Source organism: Lissotriton vulgaris, chromosome 1_2 (assembly GCF_964263255.1).
Source record: "Lissotriton vulgaris chromosome 1_2, aLisVul1.2, whole genome shotgun sequence".
Lineage (NCBI taxonomy): Eukaryota > Metazoa > Chordata > Amphibia > Caudata > Salamandridae > Lissotriton > Lissotriton vulgaris.
Window position 1 is genome coordinate 256,816,802 of NC_141686.1, and position 18,583 is coordinate 256,835,384.

An 18,583-nucleotide genomic window follows, 5' to 3' on the forward strand; every position below is an offset into this window, starting at 1 on the left:
ATTCTAACTCCAGGGGGGTGTAATAGTAGGGTAAGTGCTGGATAGTGTAGGGGTTAAAATTACTATTCTAACTCCAGGGGGTTTAATTAAAATAAATTTAAACTAAATTAAAATATTAAAATGCATTATAATAAAATAAATTATAATTATTTTAAGAAACTTAATTTAAAAATAAATTCATATTATTTTAATTAAATACTTACCCATACTTATGTTGTAATGGCATGCGTTGTAATGGCATGTGTTGTAATGGATCTTGCATTGTAAAAGTTGCGTTGTGATGGTAGTGCGTTGTAAAAGTTGCATTGTGATGGTGGTTTCCCATCCCCGACAGTGAAATCCAACTACTCTCTCTCTCCTCCTGGGATAACATAGTGAGGTGGGCATCTCTAAGAAGCTCAGCACAGTCTGACCCTGTTCTTCTTGAGGTGGACGTGTACAGTTTTTTATAGTCTTCCTGCTAATCTCCCCTTGCAAAGTCCGGACCTCTAGCACCCAATTTCTCTCTGTATCTATCCAACCATGCCACAAGTTTATTGGCCTTGCCCCTTCCATCATAAAGTCTCCTATGATTTGCCCTGGTGGGTCAGGCGTCTCCTTCTCTATATCTCTCATTTCCTGCTGTTTAACCTGTATGTGCTTTTGAGCAAGGGCATCCTGATCTCCAGTCTCCACATCCTACATCTCGAGCCTCTTGATTTCTTTCTCTAGGGTGTCACATCGGAGTCGCTGTTCCTTCCTCTTCCCCCCAGCTATGCCTGGAAATACCCTTGCATGACTGTCTTGTATGCTTCCCACAATATGCAGGCCGATTCCACAGTGCCGATATTATCCTGGTAATGCTGTTTCGTCCATTCACTCAGTTTGTCTCTGACCTATCTGTCTCTAAAATGCAATTGGTTCAGTCGGGCGGTAGTGTATTGTCTCTGGGAGGCCACAGCAGGTGTACTTCCACAGGCGATTGGTCTGATATCCCTCTCGCTTTATGGATCTCTCCCCTAAACCTATGAGGATCAGTATAGTGCGTCATCCGGTAGTCTAAACGGGAGCAACCCCCATGTGGTGCTGAATAGAATGTATACTGCCTGGCCCTGGTGTGTGTTCTCTCCATAGATCCGCCAGTCCCAAGAGTCTACGTGAAGGCTTGCAGAGGCTCCACACCAGGTCCTTTATCCGAGTTCGACATCCGATCCCTTTCACGGTCCATTGTAGTGTTTATGTCCCCCCCCCTCCATAATCAATGTACCCGTCGGGAGGTCAAGTAACAGAACACTTAGCAGAGGCAGAATGACTTCCTGTAGCCTAGATGGCATATACACAGAGCATATGTTTTGGACCCTATCCTCCCATCTACCCATTAACCCCTTCGATGCTTGTGACGGAACCATTCCGTCATCAGTCACGGTTGGGCTGTGCTGATGACGGAATGGTTCCGTCACGACCACACCCATTTCAATAAGGGGCAGCACAGGAGGGGAATTCCATTAGCAGCGAAGGTGTTAGGGCCACATATTTGCACATTCGGTCATGCCAAACCTGCCTAGGCACAAAGGGGAGTGCAGTCCGGACTAACATACCTACTCCTCTGGACCCTGACATGAACCCTGCATGTGCAAGGAGTTTAGATCCATATCTATCTAGTGCTTTGCGGGTGTTGCCCTTGGAGTGTATCTCCTGTAGTAGAGCTATGTCTGCGGCATGCCTGCCTAGATATTGAAAGGAGAAGCCACAGGAGTATAACCCATAAACCTAGTTGAGATCTGGGCAGTTATAGCAAAAATACACAACAATATCTCAAACGAATTCAATAGAAATAAATATACTTGTATGTACAGGACATTACAGGAAGAGAACAAAAGGAAAGAGACTACGAATTATTCATTGAATGTGCTCAAGGTATCACATATTTAGAAGACTGGGTTATACACAACAGTTGTAACAGCACTGTTAAGCATCAATGCTGAGGCAACCTTAGAGGACTGAGTGCACAATGTGCTTGTGACAGGACGTGACGGCGCAAGCGACAAAGTGAAAAAACACAGTGATAGGCGCAAAGTGATATACAATATATACAGAATGGTTGGTTCGACACTATGATTTCTTTGGAAGGATTAGCTATAATTCAATAGCGATTTAATGACACAAAGAAGGATGTGCGCCACAAATTGCACTGGTGGGTCAAACAACGCTTGGATCCTTTCAGATTAGGATTATCATCAGGACCGGGTGGCCAAGTTGGTAGGTGCTGTGAGGATAAAGGGTAGGCATCAGAGCGGTGGAGGCGGGTGGCAAAGGTGGATGAGGAGTAGGAGTTGCCTACCTGTAGCAAGAAATGGTGCAGGCCCAGGGGCAGAAGGGTTGAACCTGGGATGCGGTGGCAGCGTCAGGGGACGTCTGCAGATGATGGCGGACCTTGGGAAATTAATCAGGGGGAGAGAGGCAGGGGGAGTGTGAGAAACACCGCAAGCAAGTGTGAGCGCAGCGGGAATGAGAACAGCGGAGATGGGGGAAACTCACCGTCCGGTGAAAGGTCGGGGCCCCGATCCACTGCAAGGGAGACCGGTAGATTCCAGGTAGAAAGGGGAATAATGAGGTGTTAAGGGTCTGTGCGTGCGCAGGTGCTGGAGCACAGGAATCGGTATTGCCAAGCAGCCATGGCTTACCTTACTTATGCTGGCGCGGCAGGAAACAGATCCTCGATGGGCTGGGAGGTAACGTCGGTGTATCGTAGTTACAATCTTCCCATCGGAATGATCTTCCCCCTGCAATCTGCGCATGCGTAATTCACCGCGCACGCGCAGATGCTACAATACGCCTTTCCCATGTCTGGATGATCTCCCCAGCACAGCCGCAAATTACCGTCATTGGTTGCATGCGTCCATGACGTCAAGCGGTACACGCTTACTGGTCGCGGACCGATAAATTCTCCTTGACTGCTACCTCTACCAATAACAATTATTTAAATCTATTTCTAGTCCTCCGCGCTGCCCTCCCACCCCTATCGGAACTTTTACACGTAGCAGTCCACCCTCGCGGACGGACATTTATTCTTCCATTGCAAGGTAAGTAATTTTTGTTTTTTTTGTTTTCATTTTTCAGAAATGGTGCCTTTATGTTCCCTGAATACATAGATTAATAGCTGCAAAGGACGAGTGATACTTTATAATACATTCTTAAATCTATTTCTCGTCCTCCCACCCACTTCTCTCGAAACTTTTACACGCAGCAATCACACCCTTCGCTGAAATGTCACTTATTAATCTTTTATTTGGTTTTTATTCCTGTAATGTATCCTTTATGTTGCCTGAATTCATAGATTCATAGCTTTGAAGGACGGCACACAATTTCATAAACAAGAAACTTGAAACTGTTTTTCTTTCGTGTTTCCCTTAACAAGTCTCACATTGCTTGGGAAATTATGATTGCTGCTTTGGACTGCCACTGTAGCTGCGCTGTTTGTGGAGTCTCACATACTGGGTGGTGATAGCTACTCAAACAGTGTCACTGTTATGTGGAGACACGAGTCAGTTGCCACTTTGGAGATTGCACATTTGCACGGTAACAGAGATGATGTTACTCTCTGCATATTATACAGTATGGTACTGTGTTTCATCTTCTGTATATTGCATTCATTCCAAGGTACCGCACCCTCACTTGGGACCCATGTATACTGTATAAGCCACTCAGCGCCTCCTCTCACCATCACTGGTAGGAGTCACCTCACCTACATACACACAACGTTGGAGCACGTGTCTAGAATGTTAGGAACAAATGTCTTGTCCTTTTATTACTTATTATTGGTGGTTAGCATCTACAATTCCTTTTGCCGAAAGCTTATTGCAGGCAGCAGACACTAATATTTTAAGTGCAGTGCCTCTTTGCGCTTTGGGCAGCACCTGTATTGTAATCTTAATTATAAATCCATATCCATATATCCATACTAATATAATAAAGAGAGAGCCCAAACCTTTGAGGCGGGTAATCTCAGGAACCACAGCACCAATCACAACACCCAATACAGCGTTGGAAAGGGCAGATGCAGCAGAAGGACATAGGCTATGCAGACGCTCACCATATACATTTAAAAGGTAAAAGAACCGTGCCAGCAAAGTAGTCCCTAGTGGGCGTGTCTGCGTTGTGCTGCTGGCTTGTGCTGGGGGTGTCACAAACGCTTGGTGCATGTGGTACGTTCTGCCCTTTATGCCATGTCTCATATCATGTGCTGTAGGCGTGTGCTGGGGGTGTGGCGTGTGCAGGGTGCTGGATTACGGGAAAAAATAACTAGCGTTGTGCCCAATATATCATTGTTTTTTCTTCGCAGGTTCTGTACATTCCAGCTCTGTTTGTCCACCCTGCGCCCTTTAAATATCCCTGCACCCCATAATCATAACCCACTGTTACACCTTAAGATACCCCAACACCCTTAAACACTAACCCATCTTAAACCTATGAATATACCCTCTACCCCAAAATCTAAACCTACCCCTAAACCCTAAAAATACCCCCGTACCCCAAAACCATCCCTGAACCCTATAAATACCACTGTACCTCAAAACCCAAACCTACCCCTGAACCTTAAAAATACCCCTCTTTCCCAAAACCCAAACCTCCCCCGAACCCTAAAATACCCCAGTATCCCAAAACCTAATCCTAGCCCTGAACCCTAAAAATACCCCTGTACCCCAAAACCCAAACCTAGGCCAGAACCCTTAAAATACCCCTGTACCCCAAAACCCAAAGATCCCTAAAAATACCCCTGTACCCCAAAACCCAAAAGTATATCTGAACCCTTAAAATACCCAAACATCCCAAAATATATAACTCAGTACCTCAAAACATATACCCCTATACCCATACTTACCATATCCAAACATTAAAAAAACATGCTTTTACCATTCATGCATTTACAACGAATTTCGTTGTAAATCTATGCTAAGTAAAAGTATATAAAATGTAATGCCATGCGTTATAATGGCATTGTGTAGTCATGGTACTTTCGTAATGAAAGTATGTGTAGTCATGGTATGCGGAAAGAAAGTTGCGTAATAATGGGTGTTTACCCTCCTCTGCTAAGTACATTGGTGGCACGGTGGTCCACATCTCCAGCAACATACTCCTATTTTTTCACCACCGATTTGAAAAATGCACAGGCCGCTCTCATTGATGGCCAGCACCGACACACACTTTTAGACACACCTCCCCCCACAAGTTCTTGAATAGTGATCTTTAGAGCTCGGGAGCTACGTTCTAATCTCTGCATCAGCTCACCATCCTGTGATACCAGGCAAATTGCTTTGTCTCACCGTGCCTACCACAAATGAATGTGTTCTTCTGTAATGCAAATTCTGCTGTTGCCATGTTGTGGAGTTCGCGCTATATACTATTACAAGGAAAAATAAAGTAGGGAAACTCGAGTTCACACACTACTTAACGCGCACACTTAAGTGCATTAGCAGTGCACTGTGAATCAAAGCGTTTCACAGACCTGTCACAGATAAGAAATGCTATCAAAACGAAATCCTACTATACAATATACTACTGGCCGCCAGCAATTCATACCCGGACAACGTCGGGACGGGCTGCAAGTGGTATTTTTAAAGAGCCTTATCACCACTAGTTTTTAAGCACTGTAAATGAGAGCCTACCCCGGCACCTGGCACCTAGTTTTATATCATTTAGTGACCCAGGCTTTCCAGAAAAGGACTGTTTTAAAGTTTTTCCTGAATGGAAGAAGAAGGAATGGAAGAAGGGCATCTTACCTTACATAACTTTTCTGGCTGATTATTCCATATTTTGGTGATACAGGTTAAAAAAGCTCTCCCACCTTTGTATCACAAACTGAAGCGGGTGCAGGCTAGTAGTCTTGCATCTGAAGAGCGTAACACCCTGCTAGGAGTGTAGTTGACTGATTGATCTTTGATATATCTTGTGCCCTGCCCATAAATGGCTTTTTGTGTAATATTCAGGCCCTTGAACTTTCTTCTTTGCCTATTTGGGAGCTAGTGTATTTCTTGTTGGAGTGTGTTTGCATGGGCTCGTCTATGTTCTCTAAAGATTAGTCTTGCAGTGTCATTTTTAATGACCTGCAATCTGACCAGTGATTTTGCCCTGAGGGTTATATATATAGAGTTTCCATAATCCCTCCTTGACAATATCAAACCATATGCCTCTAGTCTTTGAGTGTTTTAGGAAAGGAGGGGTGGAAAGTTGTCGCACCTGTCTCAGTATTCCCACACATGTTCCCACTACTGCCAACACCTGGTGGACCATGGATAGACTGGCATCTATTTTAATGGACATGCTTTTTACGTCCAAGGCCTGTTCCGGGTAGGTGCCCAGCTCGTGATGCCAAAAGCGATCGCTCCACCTGTTGGAGTCTGTTGTGACGGCCAAGACCTCCGTCTTGTTAGGATTACTTCTGAGGTAGTTGGCCGTCATCCAATTTACGTTGATTTTTAAGATGTTTTGTATTCTTGTGTGGGTGTATTGTGATTTATCTATCTGGATGATTATTAGAGTATCATCGGCATACTTATAAATCCGGCTCTCCATGTTGTTCAGTCCGGTTATCAGTCCCTTAAGTTATGTGTTAAAAAAGATATTTAACAGCCCTGAGCCCTGTGCTACCCCGCATGCAACTGTGCCCAGATTGGACATATGGTCAGACAGCTGTACTCTCTTAGAGTCACCCCTGAGAAAAGATATTTCCCACGCAAGGTCCGTGCCCTTGATGCCAATTACCGTAACCCGCGACAAGAGTTGGTCTTGATTGTCCACTTGAAATGCTACTGATAGTTCTAACAGCATCAGGGCACATGGCTTCTTCTTGTCGGCCCTCACTTTTAGTCGTCCAGCACAGACTGCATGTCCAACTCTCTGCTATAGTGTGCCTTAAACCCTGTCATATTAAATTGTATGAGGATGTTGTACTATAGATGTTGTGACAGAGAGCTTAATACGTGCTGTTCCACCACCTTTGCCTGGAATGGGATCTGGTAAATTTGCCTGAAGTTTTTCAGAATTTTCGTGTCTTCCCTGCGTTTCTTCAGGAGTGGGATGACACAGTTCTCCTTGAAATTAGTGGTGACGTTCCCTACTTCCATTTAATGATTGTGAAGCGAGAGAACTCCGCTTTTTATCCCAGTTAGTCTAATTTCAAAGATCCTTGTTGGACAGGCATCAGACGGTGACACTGACTTTACCCACCCTATTAAATGAGACAGAGAATCATGGTTTAGTCTTGTGAAGGCAGTTACTTTTTTTCAAAAATAGACAGTAAGGTTTAATGGGAATTTTGTCATGCAATACATTTCCAGCAGTGTATCCTTCACTTTTGTTGTGAAGAAGGATTTCAACTTATTACAGTCCTCCTCACAAAAGGAATACTTTAAATTTTTCTCTCGTTTAAGCTTTTCCAGGATTCAAAAGGTCTCTTTTTGTGTGTTTTCAGCAGCCACAATTTTTGCTTGATAAAAATATGCTTGTTTTGTCCTTATTGTTTTTTAAAGCCTGTGAATATTTGACATTCAATCCCCCCTTGCCTTTCGTTAGTACGCGTTCCGGCCGGCTTTCCCGCACTGGCGAAGGGTTTCAATTATGTTTCTTAAAATGTTCCTGACCCAGGTCGCCCCTCTCCCTTTGTTTCTTATTTTTTCCCTCCGTATGGGTGGCACCATATTAATGGCGTTCGTTAATGTAGATAACAGTGAAAGTCTTTCAACATCGAGATCACACTGTGTAGATGTGGCAGAGCTATCTAGGGGGTTACCAAGTCGTTCTCTCTGATTTTATTACAGCTCTCCACCGTTTTTCACTTGCAAGCTAGACCGACTGTTTATTTAGCCAGAGGCAAACAATAATTACATAGTGGTCAGACCGAGATCAAGGAATGTTGAATATAGGGCTGGTAATTGGAATAGATGTCCACTCTAGATCGAGTGTATTGCCTTTTCAATGAGTGCGAACATTTACTAGCTGTGTAAGTTATAGAGCTATCAGAGCTTACTCCAACTGTGTGGCTTGACAGTCTTTGGGTATGTGATCCTAGTTGAAAGTAATATTCCACCATCACCAAAATGCATTGGTACCGTGGGTGGATGTTAGATAGTAGTTCTGTAAATAGCTCAATGAACCTGTTCGACATTCGTGTGGGTGCGGTACACTATCAGCAAGAATTGGCATATGGTCTTTGACTAAAGTTTCCATTTCCTAATTAAGAAAAGCCCCATTCCTTCATATTGTTGAGACGGTTTAAAATGTATATGTCGTTTTAAGTGACATCATTGTACAATTTTTTAAATAATATTTTGTCCTTCCTCCATTACGGATTAATTTTTAACATCATTTTACATCCGATCTGCTAAGGGTCAAGGCGATCAGTTATTAAAATAGTTCTGAAACGATTTTTTAAATATGCAGGCAAGACCATTTTTATCTTTTTACTTTGCATCATATATGGTTAGTTTGGTACTATTGTAGTGCCAACCAACGCTACTGCATTTACATCGATTGGATTGTTCATACTTACAACCTGTTATCATTTGCATAGATTTTGTTTTCACACGGTCCTCCCTTAAAAGGCTATTATGAGTAGTTTACAAAGGCACTACTTTGGCACAAATAAAACAAGATATAGGCTGCGACGTAACTTCACCATGTTCTGCATTTTATTTCTTTGATGGTAGTAGGTTTGCAGTTTCCCACTCTGCCTGTTCCCTAAAGAAGATGTGCTAAATAGGGGGACTGGTAAGCCAACATTACCTTACTATATGTGACATTTTTCTTTGAGGCTGCACCACAATGATAACTTCATCATTTGGTACACATGAAAAAAGCATTACCGTGTTGTATTATCACTTCCTCAATATACTTGAAATGACCTGATGCACCAACTCTCACTGTTCACGGACACATTTTGGTTACACCTGTACTTACATTGCACAATCAACACTTTTATATTATGGTTTTTGTAATGCCAATGCTATGTTGACTGCAACGCCACATCCAATCCCGTAGTTGTAAACAACTGCTTAATGGCCTATACCTTTTTTTAGAATAATCTATGTGGATGACAAAAAAATGGAACATTCGCTTCTTCCCCAAATGTGGCAACAGATTACCACCATATTACAATTTTATAGTAGTAACATAGGTGTCCATGGATGGCGTTCCCATGGGGATGCCTTATTGAAAGTTGGCTCCACCCTTAAAATAGTCATTGTAATCGAACTACACTATAATTTTGATTGACTTCCTTAACTCAAAAGTACATTTCGTACATGAACCTATGTCCCAGAACACAGGTTGTCACATGTTATGACCCCCTACTTGCATGCACATGTATTAAATCCATAGTGGCGCTCTGCACAGCTACAATGATTTACTTTCTACATTGCTTTTCTTGGTCCTGCAGCTGCTTTGTAAACCATGAATGCTAGAAACTTTATAATTTGCTTGGAGGGACCATTACAGTTTACAGAAGCCATATTGTCGACTCTGCTTGCTGCTCCTACGCCATGATGATACCTGGCACATCTTCTCGTAGTGTTACTTCACTGCCCAAGTTGTAAATAAGCTGTCGCACTACCTATGCTGTTCTGGATAAATCTGCCACATGTACAACCTCACAATGTTGCCACTCATTACAAACACCCGACTTGTAACAGTACTTTTGTGTTTTCCCCCACAGTTTGAACAAAGCACAACATATTTCTTATGTACTTTTCATTAACTACAATTTTAATTTAACTCTTTCTTATTCAGTTTGTCTTATTAATTGATTCTCTTTTACTACAGTCTACATTCGTGCATTTTACAGACGTTAGAACAGATTGGTAAGTCCAAGCATTTATTATCCTGAAACAGCATTATCACTGTGAGTTTTATTTTTGTTTACATATATCTCTAAAGCATGTTTCCTTTCAATTTGTTAATACTGTGCAAGACTTATCTATAGCCACCATAACCAGGCATTTAACATTGAGTCTCTTTAAAGATTAGTATTTTGTCAGTTATGTGACCTATTTATAGTTTGTCCAAACTTTTTATTTCAGATTTCGCAGACAGTAAAAAATATTGTCACATGCATTTAGACTACTCTACTTGTTTAACATTGCCAATCTTACTTCCTTAAAATTGCTTATTATTTTCTCATGATTAATATCATCACTTATGTTGTACAAATAGCCTTCAAAGTTAGGCTGTTTATTGGACATAATTGATTTTTCTTTTTACAATCGTATTTATTATTGGTGAACATAAACTTTCTTCTCGAGTTTATACTTTCAGCAATTTTTTAAATAGCAACATTGTACTGCATTTAGGTGTGTTTTGTTTTTTGAGTAAGTACATTTTTTTTATCTTCACAATAATTATAACCACAATTTTGTACTTCTATTAAAAAATCCATATGCTTTTTTCAGACTCTTAATCTTTAGTTACCTAGGTACATTGTTCCTATTAACTACAGGTTGTAAATATTTATTTTAGAACTTTTTAACCTTTTTTCTGATTTAGCAGGACCACCAGCAGCAGCAGATTCCAAAGCTACGCGAAAGGGGCAAACACCATTGATCACTCAAAAACCTTATATTACCATCGTCCCCTTCAACCAATGGAAGAAATCTTACTTTAAAAACCATGACCCTTAACGAGCCTGTGTGGCGGGAGCCTGATACTTTTCTACCTCTTTGCAAACTTTTAACATTTTTACCAGTTTGTTTTTTCAACGGATTTAAAAAGAACCACAATATTTTCCATTTCTTATGGCTTAACCTTTTCCACTACATCTTACCAAAATTTTTTACTTTGATGGAACATTTAGAAATACTTCAAAAGGAGGTGGTATATCCTCTGCGAGAACTACCATTTTCATTAATGATGCAACCGGAACTAAGTCTTGTATGCCTCTCCTTTGGACACATTAATGATGATAGCTTTAGTCTATCATGGAACACATTATTTGTCAAAAAAATTTACAGTGATCAGACCCGGATTTTTACCTTGGTTCACTCTATTTTTCTTCCATTTTTTTTCCTTGCATCAGACTCAGCTGACTTTACGAAAATGTTGACCAATCTTTCAAACTTCTTGACTTGTTCAATTTTTTATAAGGTCATTATTTTTTTTAACTCAAATTGCAATAATGAATGATTCTTTTACAGTCATTGGATTGTTTGCGTCCGGTATGAATGTTCTGCAAATCAAATGATAGTTCTTCCCTTTATGTGTTCAAAACATGATTCACTTTATGTATGTGCAGTTTTACTTCGTCAGTTCTAAATGACAAAAGAACCCATCAATTTTTAAACAAAGCAAACTACAAACTGTTTCTCTGCATCAACCTGCAGAGAATTTAGACGTTGTTAAAAGCATGGCCATGACTTTTACGGTTACATTTTTTTAAATTTAACTTCAGGGTTTAGGTTTTGACTATTACAAAAGCTCACTATTAGAAATAAATCTTTGTGTGCAATGAGACATTATTTAGCTATCGTATATTTACATTAAATTTCTACTAACGATGTGGACTTTACGGATTTACTTTGCTTTCTCAACTTTAGTCATTGAATCATCTACCATTAGTTTATGCCATTTCTGTAAACACAATTGCAGTGAGGAGTGTGTGCTGTATCTGAATATATCTGTATGATTCCCTCTCTCCCAGATCGTATAGTTCATTCAATCTGGCAAATGGGACCACCTCCCCCTTTCCCATAGGTCACCTACCGTTGATATCCCTATAGTGTCCCAGTGTGAAAACCCTCTACTGTTTCTCAGGTTTCCCAGGGCCCGAGAGTCCCACAGTGGTGTGAGCTTGGTCACTCTTTTTTCCCTCCTAAGGCCGCTGTCGCCGTATGCCACAGCGTTGCAGTAAGTCTGGTGGGTCCCTCCAATCTACGCACCCTCCTCTGATCGTACGGCGGGGCTAGCAGGCTATTGACGCCTATTTGTGCCCTATCAGCCTGAAATGCCGGATCATTTTAGGGAGCATGGATCCATTGATTAATGGGTTTCAGCTGCGCCGCCCAATAATATAGTTTCAAATTAGGCAACGCAATACCGCCATCAAACCAGCCCCTGTGTAGTTTGGCCTGTGCAATGCGTGCCGGGAGGTTCCCCCACAAAAGATTCTACACCAATGCCGCCACTTTCCTAAAGTAGCTCGGTCCCACCGGATACGGCGTGTTTTCCAGTATATATAAGAAGCCGGCAAGGACATCATTTTATAAAGTGCAGCCTTCCCCAATAGCGTCAGAGGCAGCCCCGCCCAGAACTTAACGTCTTGTTTAAGTCGTTCCATGGGAGGCACCACATTTTTACATACGAAGTCTGCTGGGTCCCTTGTAACATGGATGCCCAAGTATTTAAAAGAGGAGCCAGCTGCCTTTAGAGGGCATTCTGCACTCAGTATTGGGGCGGGACCCTTCAGAACATACATCTCCGATTTGTTCCAGTTTAGCGTGTATCACGATATTTTACCATGGCTATCACAGAGAGTCAGGAGCCCCGGTACCCCGTGTTCTGGGTCTGTTAGGTACACCAGCATGTCGTCTGCATATAGGGAGAGCCGGTCCTCCCAGCCCTCCGCTCAGCGTATCCCCTTTAGCAGCGGCGTTGCTCTTATCAAGGTGGCCAGTGGCTCCAATGCGATTGCAAAAAGCAATGGTGAGAGGGGACAACCCTGACGGGTGCCCCTCCCCAGAGGAAACGTTCGCGAGTTGTGGCCATTCGCCACCACCTGCACCACCGGATGAGCATACAATAGTCTTACCCATGCTATAAACTTCAAGTCAAGCCCGTCTGCGCCCGTCCGCGGCCGACCAGGCCCAGGGCCTTGTCGTAATGCCCATTCTTATTCTTACTCCTCCTCCGACCTCCTGAGACTTAAATCCTCAGGGCCTATCCCCGCCTGCACTGTTAGGGCGGCTCAGGATTGTGGCATTCTTGTTCCATCTGATTTCTCTGCACTTGAATCCCTTCATGACCCCCCCCCACGCCCCCTCCCCTACAATGCCACCGACTTCCGCCTCTTTACTCATCTACTATCTTAATACCCGTTCCCTCATTCGCCACCAGCTTGAGATATTTCAACTGTTGCATCAGAGCACTATTGATATCCTTCTCCTAGCCGAAACCTGGATCACCGAGGACTCAGCCCCTGACATCCTCGCAGCAATCCCTACGGGATATTACATTATGCAAGCCAACCGGCCCGCTGGGAAGACGGGCGGTGGGGTGGCGGCTATCATCCGCTCTGAACATAAATTCTCTGAGGTCACCGTGACACCTATTCCCAAAACTGAATGCTTAGCTCTTAAATATTCTTCTGCTAAGTCGTCCTTTATCTGTGTTATCGTCTACAGGCCCCCTGATTATATGCCTCTCTTTCCCCAACTCTTCAGCGATTCTATCGCTCAACTTGCGATCAATCACGCCAATATCTTGGTTATCGGCGACTTCAATTATTGGCCGTCTGCTGCCCATGAAAGCCAATCCTCCTTGGAATTCACCGACCTCTTAACTAGCATGAACTTTTCCCAGCACGTCCACACCCTTACCCACCACAAAGGCCATATCCTTGACCAAGTCTGGACGTCCAATCTCGACATCCCCCCTCCCGCTGTCCTCCCCTGCTCCTGGTCCGATCACAGCCTCATCTCATTTCAACTGCATCTTCATACTTTGTGGCCCCCCCCCCTTGCTAAGAATCTCTTGGCTCGTAACTGGAAAAGGGCAAATCTGCCCGAATTTCATGCCTTACTGGCCTCCACTGCACCCACGTCATCGAACTCGCTAGGGGATCAGGCTGATCATCTTGATGAATGGCTACGTCTTGCAAGCAACAAAGTTGCCCCTTTTAAAAAGATCAAAGCTAAGCGCCCTCACGACGCACAACGGTGGTTCACGGACCAACCCAAAGCGGATAAATTTGCCCTGCGGCAAGCTGAACGCTGTTGGCGCTGCAACTACGACCCGCAACTCAAACTCGTCTATACTGACTCTCTAAAGTCTTATAAAAAATCGATTCTGACAGCTAAAACGGCCTACTTTTCTCAAAAAATAATGGACTCTAACAACAAAATCAAGGAGATCTTCTCAATTGTCAACAAGCTTTCCCTGCTTGATAGGGTCACCCTCCAACCCCAGCCAACCCAAACCCTGTGCGACTCTTTAAACTCTTACTTCATCGATAAAATCATAACCATAAAAAACAATATCCCGACCCCTGCGTCCCCTCTTCCTCCTCCCCTTCCCCCTAGGAACACTAGCATCCTGACGGAGTTTCCTCCAATCTCCCTACAAGAATTCTCCTCTCTTCTTCTCAAAGTTAGCTCAGGGTCTCCTAATGACTGCTGCCCCCCTCAGATCCTGAGAGAAGCTTTCCTTGCTTGTCCGGACCCCCCACTCGCATTGCTTAATGACTCTCTTGCTACTGGGGAGGTCCCTCGCTCTTTCAAACAAGCAGGCGTTCTACCCATCTTAAAAAAATCCAACGCGGACCCCACAGTCCTAAGTAATTACCGACCCATCTCCCTCCTCCCTTACGTAGGAAAGATTTTGGAGACTTATGTCACCCGCTGCCTGAGTTCCTTTATAGAGAAATCCTTCTTCCTGGACCCCCAACAAGCTGGATTCAGACCCCTCCATTCCACTGAGGCAGTCATAGTAGCAGTCATGGACGCCCTCAGGAAAGGTGCAGACAAAAACATCTCTCAGGCCCTTGTCCTTTTAGACCTCTCGGCGGCATTCGACACGGTCGATCATGCCATCCTGATCGACCGTGTCCACAATGCCGGTATCCAGGGGGTGGCCCTCGACTGGCTCAGATCATTCCTCGACCAGCGATCACAATCTGTCCACCTGTCCACCTTTTCTGCACCTTACACATCCCTCACCTGTGGTGTCCCACAGGGCTCTGCACTATCCCCCCTTCTATTTAATTTGTATCTGCAACCCCTCTTAGCTTCCCTCCGCAATTCCCCGGTCACAATCTTCAACTACGCGGATGATCTTCAGTTAATTTTCCCCATTGATTCCCTCCCTTCCTCCCGTCTCAATTTTCAGTCCATCATGCTGACCATCGCAGAGTGGATGTATCACAGCCAACTAAAATTGAACCCCACAAAGACTGAGCTCGTACTTGTGGGGGGCCCCACTCATCCGTGGAATTCCACCTTCTGGCCAACATCCCTGGGGACAGCACCCACTCCAGTGAGCACAGTGAAGAGTCTGGGGGTGATTATTTCTGAAGACCTCTCGATGAGACCACAAATCAACTCTGTCACCTCATCCTGTTTTTTCCATCTTAGGCGGATTCGCAAAATCAGCAGGTTTCTCACTAGGGAGGCCCTGATCCTAGTCATCATCGCTCTCATCACCTCCAGGCTCGACTACGCCAACATGCTGTATGTGGAGATTCCTGCATGCCACCTCCACCGACTGCAGCTGGTGCAGAATCAGGCTGCTCGCCTGATTTTCCGCCAGCCTAAACATCAGCATGTCACTCCCCTTCTCCGTAGTCTTCATTGGCTCCCTGTCTCCAAGCGCTGCACCTTCAAGCTGGCATGCTCAGCTTTCAAGGCCCTCTCTGATGCAGCCCCTGCCTTCATCTCATCTGTCTTGGCACGCCACATCCCCCTTAGAGCTCTTCGCTCAGCATCTCTCAACCTCCTCGTGGTCCCCAAATTCAAACGCAAAAAGCACGGTGGTTTGAGTTTTTCTGTTCTGGCCCCCTCCACTTGGAACTCCCTGCTACCCACACTTTGTTTATGCCCCAGTTACGACTGCTTTCGCAGACTACTAAAAACCCTGCTATTCCAGTCTGCCTACGAATAACCCCCTCACCCTTGATCACTGTACTTGTCAAAGAGCGCCATGAAACCGTTGGTGAAAGTGCGCGGTATAAATAATTTTAACGTAACGTAACGTTGGGGCCAAAGCCCAGACAGGCCAGGACCTCAAACAAATAGTTCCATTCTACCAGATCAAAGGCCATCTTTCCATCCAGAGCAAGTATTACCGCTGGCGCAGTAATCAATTCCGCCTTCGCCAGTACCCCGTGCACTCGGCGCAGATTTAGTGCCGTATTTCTGTGAGGCATAAATCCGGATTGGTCCGGGTGTATGAGATCGGGCAAATGCGGCACAAGTCGGGCCGCCAGGAGTTTGGCGAGGATTTTAACTTCCGCATTAAGTAATGAAACAGGGCGGTACGAGGAACAGTCTTCTGGCAGTTTCCCCGGCTTGGGGATTGCTACTATGGTGGCCAGTCTCTGATCTGGTGGAAGCACGCCTTTCCCCAGACATTCCTTATACATTGCTAGTAGATGTTTACTTAGCCTCTCTGGCGCTGTCTGATACCATTCAATATGAATGCCATTAGGTCCGAGCGCCTTGCCGGGTTTCAATGCACGTATAGCTAAGTGTATCTCCTCTGTAGTTATGTCGGCGTCTAGTTCATCGGCAGTCTCTGGTTGTAGTGTCCGGACCTCGATCTGCTCTAGTGCCGCCCTAGCCATTTCTGCCATGACTTCCCACTCCGGGGTGTAAACATCTTCGAAGTGTGACGCGAGCGTCTCAACTATTTGTTCCGGGCTCGTGTGCACCTCCCCTAGTTTGTCCCTCACCTGTTGTATACCTCTGGAACTTCCTCCCCTCTTGTCCAACCACGCCAACATCTTACCCGCTTTGTCCCCCACCTCGTAAATCCTGTTCTGCGTATCAGTGATATGTCCCTTAACCTGATTCCGGACATGATCCGTGTACATTTGTTGTTGTAGGTGCAGTGCATGGGACGTGTCCGGAGTGGGATGTGCTTCATGTGCTGCCGCCGTACCCCGCAGTGTTAACTCCAGTCTATTTAGCTTGTCCGCTTTCTCCCTTTTTTAGCCTGTGATGGAGTTTATGGCTTGACCCTCGAATACCGCCTTGCACGCTTCCCATATAACCTCCGAGGAGCGCACTGAGGCAATATTTTCCGTGAAGTACTGCGTCGTCGCCCTTATGAGGGTCTTCCGAACCTGGTGGACCTTAAAATATGCGGCCTGTATGGGGTATACTCGTTTGCGAGATTTCTCCTGAGTGGAAACTGTCAGGGTAATTGGTGAGTGGTCTGATATTCCCCTCGGATGAATTTCCATGGTGTCTACGTATTGGATACCATTGCCCAATGCTAGGAAATGGTCGATTCTCGACATGCTGCCATGGACGGTAGAGTGGAAAGTGTATTATCTTGCCTGAGGGTGGGCATGTCTCCATTTGTCGATCAGACCCATAGCTGTCAGAAAACGTTGGAAGCGGGAAGGTCCTCCAGTGGGTGCAATCGTTGGGAACCTATCCAACTGCGTGTCCACGGTGGCATTAAAATCCCCCCCAAGAATAACATCCCCACCGGGAAGAGTTAGTAGAAAGTCTGCTAGTGCCGGGAGTGTCACTGAATGGAGCGCCGGGGGAATGTATATCGAGACCAGGTTCAAGAGTCTACCCTCCCACTGCCCCTGCAAGGCTGCGAAACACCCTTGTCCGTCAGTCTTAGTGCTCAGTGTTATGAAGTGTGAGGATTTCTGGATTAAAATGCCCGTCCCCCGTGACCCTGACGTAAACTCCGAATGGGCTATCATCTTGTACCCTCTCCTATCCATGGCTTTGGTTGCCCCCCCGTTAGGTGCGTCTCCTGCAGGAGTGCTATGGCAGGTTTTTGCCTTTTCAGTGTGGTCAGCACCAGTCCACGTTTCACCTTATCTCCCAACCCTCTCACATTCCACGTCAAGATATGCAGGGGGGAGCCTCGCGACTGTGATTCAACCCCCTCCGTTCTGTGTGTCGTGTCTACCGCCATGCGCAGTTATGTAGTTATGTGTGTGTCTATCGCGATTTGTTACCCAATAACCGTGTATCTTCCTATCAGCTAAGTGGTACGATTGTAGAACATAGTAGTCCGATCCTACTTGTTAATATGAGAGTTGGGACCCCCTCTATAGCTATTTGATTGACCAGGGAAAAGAGGGGTTTAGAAACAAAGACATATCAAAATTCCCCCATGGTCTATCCTTACTTTCTTATGTGGCTCAGCTCACAGAGACTAGACAATTAGCCTTCAAATCAGTGCAAGGACAACAAAATATTTTCTTTCATTAAATATTTTTTATTATTTAGTTTTTTTCATTCATTTATCAAAATTATTTAAAACTGTTTTTTTCTTCTTTTTTTGATCTTTTCTTGAATGTGTACATCAATTCATCATTATATTTTTTACAAAAATAAAGAAACCACTAGTACCCTATCTGGCACACACTATCTCACATACACACCACTCATTCATACACATCTACAAACTCCAAAACAATTTCTAGGGTTGAGGTAACACAGTATGTAGTTATGTTATTTCCACGCCAGGTCTACGCGCGTTTCGGTGGGTTCGTACCACCTTCCTCAGGACCAACTCAGAAATGGTTTCATTCTTGCATCATCTTGTGTGTGCAGGGTACCTTGAACTAAATAAACACTGGTCGTTATGTGATCTATTTAGAGGTAAGGGTTGTTCTTTCCTTTTTTTCCTTTTTCCCCTTTCTCCTTTAGAGATA

At 44.4% G+C, this 18,583-nt stretch overlaps 1 protein-coding gene and 1 long non-coding RNA gene across 2 annotated transcripts in view; one reads left to right on the forward strand and one right to left on the reverse strand.

The window, feature by feature from the left end:
* LOC147736446 (uncharacterized) overlaps positions 1-2,760 on the reverse strand; it is a 95,629-nt gene extending 92,869 nt beyond the window's left edge. Inside the window, exon 1 of the mRNA XM_086953180.1 lies at positions 2,664-2,760. The gene's annotated coding sequence lies outside the window, so the exon portion shown is untranslated. The remainder of the gene's footprint in view (positions 1-2,663) is intronic.
* A 188-nt stretch (positions 2,761-2,948) lies between these two features.
* Positions 2,949-18,583, forward strand: part of LOC147736448 (uncharacterized) — a 32,043-nt gene continuing 16,408 nt past the window's right edge. The window contains exons 1-2 of the long non-coding RNA XR_015307619.1: positions 2,949-3,062; positions 9,796-9,833. This is a non-coding gene — a long non-coding RNA (uncharacterized LOC147736448). The remainder of the gene's footprint in view (positions 3,063-9,795; positions 9,834-18,583) is intronic.